This window comes from Pteropus alecto, unplaced genomic scaffold (assembly GCF_000325575.1).
Source record: "Pteropus alecto unplaced genomic scaffold, ASM32557v1 scaffold279, whole genome shotgun sequence".
Lineage (NCBI taxonomy): Eukaryota > Metazoa > Chordata > Mammalia > Chiroptera > Pteropodidae > Pteropus > Pteropus alecto.
This window is the reverse complement of record NW_006443262.1, coordinates 878448-887488: the sequence shown is the minus strand read 5'-3', so window position 1 is coordinate 887488 and position 9041 is coordinate 878448. Positions and strand designations below refer to the sequence as shown.

The 9041-nt window shown below is 31.8% G+C and overlaps 1 protein-coding gene and 1 pseudogene across 6 annotated transcripts in view; both read right to left on the bottom strand.

Annotated features, from left to right (window-relative positions):
* The window catches only part of RGS7 (regulator of G protein signaling 7), a 525681-nt gene that overhangs the window by 83803 nt on the left and 432837 nt on the right, over positions 1 to 9041 (bottom strand). The gene's annotated exons all lie outside the window — the stretch shown is intronic.
* On the bottom strand, positions 3108 to 3226 carry LOC112472788 (annotated as a pseudogene).

Here is a 9041-nt window from a genome sequence, read left to right as displayed (position 1 = left end):
ATTTCAAGGTAATGATTATAGTGAACAAAGGCACTATAAAAAAACCAGCAGATTTTCTAGAAGAATGGACTTGATGTTATGTAAATAAAATTTATTTTTACCTGCTGATATTACCATCTGACTCTTGTATGTTTGTGGTCAGAGATTTTGTTGGGCTCATTACTCCTATGACATACCCTCTATTTCCCTTTTTTTTTTTTTAATTACTAAGCTTTTTTTAAAAAAAAAAAAACACAAAACTATTTTTGAGCAGTTCTAGGCTACTTTCATTTAACTCCATACCTTTAAGTTTCTTACATGTCGTTTTTGTGCCTCGACACTCATTGCTTAAAATATTCCAATGTACGTACATGCCACAGTTTTCTATGAAAGAATATCTTAGTTGCTTCCAAATTTTGATCATTGTGAATAAAGCTTTTATAAGCAGTCATGCTTTTATAAGCAGACATAGAAGCCTAGGAAGTGTAGAGAGTCCCAAACAAGATAAACGCAAAGAGGCCCATACTATGAAGCACCATAATTAAAATGGCAAAATTTAAAGACGAAGAGAAAATCATGAAAGTAGAAAGAGAAAGGCAGCTAGTTAATTACAAGGGAGCTCCCATAACAATGTCAGCTGCTTTCTCAACAGAAACATTGCAGGCCAGAAGGCATTGGCACAAAATATTCAAAGTGATGAAAAGCAAGGACCTACAATGAAGATTACTATAACCAGGAAAGCTAACATTTAGAATCAAAGGGCAGATAAAGATCTTCTCAGCCAAGAAAAAGCTAAAGGAATTAACAACTACCAAGCTAGTATTACAGGAAATTTTGAAGGGAATTCTTTAAGAAGAAGAATGAGAAGAAAAAAAGGAACATAAATATGAGTAATAAAATGGCAGTAACTATGTACTTATTAAGAATCACTTTAAATGTAAATAGATTAAATATTCCAATCAGAAGACATAGGACAACTGAATGGATAAGATATGCCATCAACAAAGGATGCACTTCAGATCAAAAGATACATAAACTGAAAGTAAAAGGATGGAAAAAGATATTTCAAGCAAATGGAAATGAAAAAAAAATCTGACATAGCAATATTTACGTCAGATGACATAGACTTTAAAACAAAGACTATGAGAGAAAGAAGGACATCATGTAATGATAAAGAGATCAATTCAACAAGAGGTTATAACACTACTAAACATTTGTTCATCCAACACAGAAGAGCTTAAAGATATAAAGCAAATATTGATGGAGATAAAGTGAGAGACTGACAGCAATACAGTCATAGTAGGGGATTTTAACACCCCATTGACACCAATGAACCAATAAAGAAACAGTGTCCTTAAATCACACACTAAACTACATAGATTTAATTGATACTTTTAGAGTGTTTCATCCCATAGCAACAGAATATACATTCTTTTCAAGTACACATAGATAATTTTCCAAGATAGAACAGATGTTAGGCCACAAAACAAGTCTCAGTAAATTTAAGAAGATTGAAATAATATCAAGTGTCCTCTCCAACCACAATGGTATAAAACTAGAAATTAATAACAAAAAAAATAAAAAATAAGAAATGCAGACACACGGAGGCTAAATAACATGATACTACACAATGAATGGGTTAACAATAAAATCAAGAAAGAAATTAAAAGATATCTTGAAGCAAATAATGAAAACACGACAACTCCAAATTTATGAGACACAGTGAAAATAGTCTTCAGAGGGAAATTCTTAGCAATACAGGCCTACCTCAAGAAACAAGAAAAACCTCAAATAAACCATGTAACTTTACACATAATGGAACTATAAAAAGAAGAGCAAACAAAGTCCAAAGTGGGTAGAAAGAAAGAAATAATAAAGATCAGAGAAGAAATAAATAAAATTGAGTCTCAAAAAAAACAGCACAAAAGATCAATAAAACCAAAAGCTAGTTCTTTGAAGAGATAAACATAATTGATATTTAATCAGACTCATCAAGAAAAAAAAGAGAGGACCCAAATAGCTAAAATCAGAAATGAAATAGAAGTTACAACTGATTCCACAGAAATACTAAGGGTTATACTATGCAAAATTACAAGCCACCAAATTGGACAATTTGGAAAAAATGGAGAAATTTCAAGAAACATACAATCTTCCAAGACTAAGTCAAGAAGAAACAACATCTGAACTGATCGATTAGTACTAAAGAAATCAAATCTGTAATCAAAAAACTTCCCCAAAATAAAAGTCCTGGACTAGATGGCTTCATAGGTGAATTTTACCAAATAGTCATAGAAGAATTAACACCTATGCTTCTAAAACTATTCTAAAAAAATTCAAGAAGAGGGAAGCCTCCCAAGCTCATTTTAGGAGGTCACCATTATCATGATCCTGTAACCAAAGACATGACAAAAAGAAAAAAAAATTACACCAATATCCCTGATGAACAAAAATGCAAAAATACTCAATAAAATTAACAAACCTATTTAAGCAATATATTAAAAAGATCATACAACATGATTTGGTGGGATTTATTCCTGGTATGCAAAAGCTGGTTCAACATCCACGAATCAATTAATGTGATATACCACATTAACAAACTGAAAGATAAAAATCATATGATTACATCCATAGATGCAGAAAAAACATTCAATAAAATCCAGCATCCATTTATGATAAAACTTTCAGCAAAGTGGGAATAGAGAGACTATACCTCAACATAATAAAGGCCGTATGTGACATCCCAGAGCTAACTTTGTACTCAATGGGGAAAAATTAAAGTGTTTTCCTTAAGATCAAGACAAGGATGTCCACTTTCATCACTTTTATTCAACATAATATTGGAAATCCTAGCCACAGCAATCAGAAACAAAAAGAAATAAAAGGCAACTAAATTGGAAATGAAGAAGTAAAACTTCTTCATTACTTGCAGATGTCATATATAGAGAGAACCCTAAAGATTCCACCAAAAATCTAGTAAAATTGATAAATAAATTCAACAAAGAAGCAGGATATAAAATTAATAGTCAGAAATCCATTGTATTTTTTTTTTAAGGTGATGAAACCCTTGATTGACCTCACAGATTGCAAGGACCTTGTCAGGTTACAATCTCTTATTTTTTTATTTTTTATGCCTACAGCACCTGGTCTTCCTAGGTGGTCGCCCATCCAAGTACTAACCAGGCCTGACCCTGCTTAACTTCCAAGATCAGACGGGATAGGGCTTGTTCAGGGTAGCACAGCTGTAGATTCCATTGCATTTTCATACACCAATAATAAACTACCAGAAAGAGAAATTAAGAAAACAATCTCATTTACAATTTCATCAAAAAATTCTTAGGAAAAAAATTAAACTAAGGAGGTAAAATACCTGAACTGAGGAGATTATAAGTCATTGAAGAAAAATTAGAGAAGATAATAATAAATGGAAACATATACTATGTTCATGGAGACAAATAACATCGGTTTCAGGTGTACAACATAGTGACTTGACATTTATAGACTGTACAGTGTGATCACCACACTAACTCTACTACCCATTTGTCACTGTGCAAAGTTATCACAATGTTATTGACTATAGTTCCCATATTTTTGAACAAAATTTGGATCATATTACATATAACTTTATGTGCAGAGAACTTCATTTTATATTTCAGTATAGTCAAAATTCTATGGATTCAGTGCAATCCTTATCAATATACCAGTGGCATTTTTCATAGAACTAGAACAAATAGTCCCAAATTTATATTGAACTATAAAAAATTCCAAATAGCCATAGCAATTTTGAGAAATAAGAACAAAGTTGCTGGTATTTTTTTTATTTTGAATGGTTATATAATACCTTATCTTGTGGCTATATCCTATTTAACCATCTTTTTATTATTGAATACTATACTTTCTTTGATAGCTTTGGATAAGTTACCCTATTTATGCAAAAGATTTTAACTTTTTATTCATATCATTAAATTATTTTTCAGAAAGATAACATGAAGGGATGTGGTCGGCAAAGTGCCTGTCAAAACACCTATAAGATAGAGGCGGGCACATAGGCCATGCCCAGGGAATGCCACAACTAAATCCTTAGAGTAGTCAGGTCAGGTGAAAAGACTTCTTCTCCCAGCTTCTCCAACGCCTTCCACTCCATCCTTAGATGTGTCAGAAATCATGGTTAGTGAGATGGGAATTAGGAATAAAGAGGCTAAATGAGAAGAAAGTAGAAACCGACGATTGCATCCTTCCTCACTTGTAGAACCCAGGGAAAAAGAAGCCTCAATTTTAAATTAGGTATGTAGTTTGATTATGTCTTGCTACTGCATATTTAATCAATATTATGTCTGGGACATAACGTGACTATAGAACACTTTAACAAAGAGTGACCAAAGAAGTCATGGGCCCATAAAGTTTTTTTGACCAAGTCCTAGAGAAGAACTAGCTTCACAGAGTGGATTTAATAGAGGGAATAGAAGCCTAAAAGTTACTTTACAATCACTGGCATATACCATTTTCATTCAGCATGTTTAAGCCACATCTTCCCTATATTTGATAGCTTTTCATAAATAAGTAAAAGATCTCTGTTTCCTAAAGTCCTTTTCCTCCCTCATGATAATCATAACTAACCAATTACTCCAGCATTCCTGTCCTTCCCAGAACACTATATCATCACTCTATTATAGATCTCACTATCATATTTGCAAGATAGTTATCCAGTTAAGTCTCCATCCCACTCATCCCTGGACTAGAATTTCTCAGTCACAGGAATAATGTTTTATTTACTTTGTGTTTTTAGCCTGTAGTGTAGCAAACCCCTATAAATGTTGGTTGAAAAATATACTAGGTGAATGAACAATGAAGGAATACATATTTTTTTAATGAAAATCAAAGAAATTTAATATTTTTACTTTATTCCATTTTTTCATGTCAAACAAGTCTCTATTTATTATATATTTAGAAAAATATATTCCATAGGGGCAATAAAGTCTTGTGCTGTATTCAGTTGTTATAAATGTACTCTTAATTTTTTGATCATGCCTCAAAATAACATATGGGGTGTACACATTACAGCAGTATAACTAATCCTTAAAAAACAAAATTTTCAATTTTTCTAATTTTCTGAAAAAGTATTTATTCTTATCTAGGAGAAACCACTGGCAGGATCTCCTAACCCAATATTCATAGGAAGAAAGTTATTTTTATTATGAAACATTAGCTTAATCCTTCCAAGAGATAAAAAAAATAAAATCTACGAGTCATTTTTATGAGACTCCTTTTTTTTACCACTCTTATTGTGTTGAAATGCACCCACAACATATGGCAAATAAAATCAAGGTCACTGAATAAAACAGAACACCAATTAATAGGCTTCATTATATTCTATTTCAAGGTCATGATTATAGTGCGCAAAGGCACTATAAAAAAACCAGCAGATTTTCTAGAAGAATGGACTTGATGTTATGTAAATAAAATTTATTTTTACCTGCTGATATTACCATCTGACTCTTGTATGTTTGTGGTCAGAGATTTTGTTGGGCTCATTACTCCTATGACATACCCTCTATTTCACTTTTTTTTTTTTAATTGCTAAGCTTTTTTTTTAAAAAAAAAACACAAAACTATTTTTGAGCAGTTCTAGGCTACTTTCATTTAACTCCATACCTTTAAGTTTCTTACATGTCATTTTTGTGCCTCGACACTCATTGCTTAAAATATTCCAATGTACGTACATGCCACAGTTTTCTATGAAAGAATATCTTAGTTGCTTCCAAATTTTGATCATTGTGAATAAAGCTTTTATAAGCAGTCATGCTTTTACAAGCAGACATAGAAGCCTAGGAAGTGTAGAGAGTCCCAAACAAGATAAACACAAAGAGGCCCATACTAAGAAGCACCATAATTAAAATGGCAAAATTTAAAGACGAAGATGGTATTGCACTACCTGATATTAAACTGTAGTACAAAGCTATAGTAATCCAAACAGCATGGTATTGGCATAAAACAGACACATAGATCAATGGAACAAAATAGAGAGCCCCAAATAAATCCATGCCTATATGGCAATTTAATCTATTACAAAAGAGGCAAGACTATACAATGGGGTAAAGACAGTTTGTTCAATAAATGGTGTTGGGAAAACTGGGCAGTAAAACTGGACAACCTTCTTACACCATATACAAGAATAAACTCGAGATGGATAAAAGACTTAAATGTAAGACCCAAAATCATAAAACTTCTAGAAGGAAACATAGGCAGTAACTCTCTGACATTGCTCTTAGTAATATATTTTTTTCTGATATATCTTTGTGCAAGAGAAAGAAAAGTAAAAGTAAACAAATAGGACCGCATCAAACTAAAAAGTTTTTGCACAGCAAAGAAATGCAGCAACAAAACAAAGAAACAACCTACTGAGTATGAGAAGACATTTGCCAATGATACATCTGATAAGGTGTTAATATCCAAAAATTTATAAAGAACTCATACAACTTGACATCAAAAACAAACAAACTAACTAACTAACAAACAATCTAATTAAAAAATGGGCAAAGTACCTGAATAGATATTTCTCCAAAGAGGACACACAGATGGCCAATAGACATATTAAAGTATGTTCAACATCGCTAATCACCAAGGAAATGCAAATTAAAACCACAACAAGATATTACCTCAAATCTGTCAGAATAGCTATCATTAATAAATCTTAATACAAGGGTTGGTGAGGATGCGAAGAAAAGGGAGTCCTCATGCACTGTTGGTAGGATTACAAATTGGTACAGCCACTATGGAAAAGAGTTTGGAGATTCCTCAAAAATTAAAAATTGAACTATCTCATGACCCAGCAATACTACTTCTGGGTATTTATGCAAAGAAAACCAAAACACTAATTTGAAAGGATATATGCAACCCTATGTTCACTGCAGCACTATTTACAATAGCCAAGATATGGAAGCAACTTAAATGCCCATCAATAGATGATTGGGTAAAGAAGAGGTGGTACATGTATATATAAAATGGAATGTTACTCAGCCATAAAAAAGAATAAAATCTTACCATTTGCAATGACATGGGTGGACCTAGAGAGTGTTATGCTGAGTGAAATAAGTCAGACAGAGAAAGACAAATGCCATATAATTTCACTCATATGTAAAATTTAAGGAACAAAAGAAACAAACAAACAAAATGGAAACAAACTCACAGCTACAAAGAACAAACTGATGATTGCCAGAGGGAAGCGGGAGTTTCAGGGCAGGATGAAGAAGGTGAAGGAATAAAGAAGTACAAATTAGTAGTTATAAAACAGTGATGGGGATGTGAAGTATGGCATAGGGAATATAGTCAATAATATTGTAATAACTTTGCATATGTAGTGCCAGGTGGTTACTAGACTAATCGGAGGCATCACTTAGTAAATTATATAAATGTATCACCGCTATGTACACCTGAAACTAATATAAAATATTATTGAATGTCAACTCTAATTGAAAAAGTAAAAAATAAAATAAAACCCATTGGTTTATTGCATCTAAGTTTTAATATTTGTGGGCATAGATTTGCTTAGAATAGTCCTTTTTATTTTAAATGATTTTTTTAAATTGTGGAATAACTAAAAGCGTGGTAATTAGAATATTCCTTTCTTATCTTTTTAATGGCCATGGAATTAGTAATAATGGTCCCTCTTTTATATCTGATAGTAGTAATTCATGTTTTCTTTTTTCTTACTAAATCTGGGTAGAGGTTATCAACTTTATTGATTTTTTTCATAAAGCTAGCTTTTGGTGTTATTGTTTTCTTTATTGGTTTTCTGTTTTCGCTTTTATCGATATCTGATCTAATTTTTATTATTTCTTTTATTCTGCTTACTTTTAATTTAACTAGCTCTATTTTTCTAGTTTACTAATCTAAAAGTTTAGATTATTAATTTTAGATTTTTAAAATGTGTTTTCAATGCAAGAAAAACACAAAGAGGCCCATACTAAGAAGCACCATAATTAAAATGGCAAAATTTAAAGACGAAGAGAAAATCATGAAAGTAGAAAGAGAAAGGCAGCTAGTTAATTACAAGGGAGCTCCCATAACAATGTCAGCTGCTTTCTCAACAGAAACATTGCAGGCCAGAAGGCATTGGCACAAAATATTCAAAGTGATGAAAAGCAAGGACCTACAATGAAGATTACTATAACCAGGAAAGCTAACATTTAGAATCAAAGGGCAGATAAAGATCTTCTCAGCCAAGAAAAAGCTAAAGGAATTAACAACTACCAAGCTAGTATTACAGGAAATTTTGAAGGGAATTCTTTAAGAAGAAGAATGAGAAGAAAAAAAGGAACATAAATATGAGTAATAAAATGGCAGTAACTATGTACTTATTAAGAATCACTTTAAATGTAAATAGATTAAATATTCCAATCAGAAGACATAGGACAACTGAATGGATAAGATATGCCATCAACAAAGGATGCACTTCAGATCAAAAGATACATAAACTGAAAGTAAAAGGATGGAAAAAGATATTTCAAGCAAATGGAAATAAAAAAAAAAATCTGACATAGCAATATTTACGTCAGATGACATAGACTTTAAAACAAAGACTATGAGAGAAAGAAGGACATCATGTAATGATAAAGAGATCAATTCAACAAGAGGTTATAACACTACTAAACATTTGTTCATCCAACACAGAAGAGCTTAAAGATATAAAGCAAATATTGATGGAGATAAAGTGAGAGACTGACAGCAATACAGTCATAGTAGGGGATTTTAACACCCCATTGACACCAATGAACCAATAAAGAAACAGTGTCCTTAAATCACACACTAAACTACATAGATTTAATTGATACTTTTAGAGTGTTTCATCCCATAGCAACAGAATATACATTCTTTTCAAGTACACATAGATAATTTTCCAAGATAGAACAGATGTTAGGCCACAAAACAAGTCTCAGTAAATTTAAGAAGATTGAAATAATATCAAGTGTCCTCTCCAACCACAATGATATAAAATTATAAATCGATTAAAGAAAAAAAATACTAAAAAATACAAAAACACATGAAGACTAAATAACATGCTACTG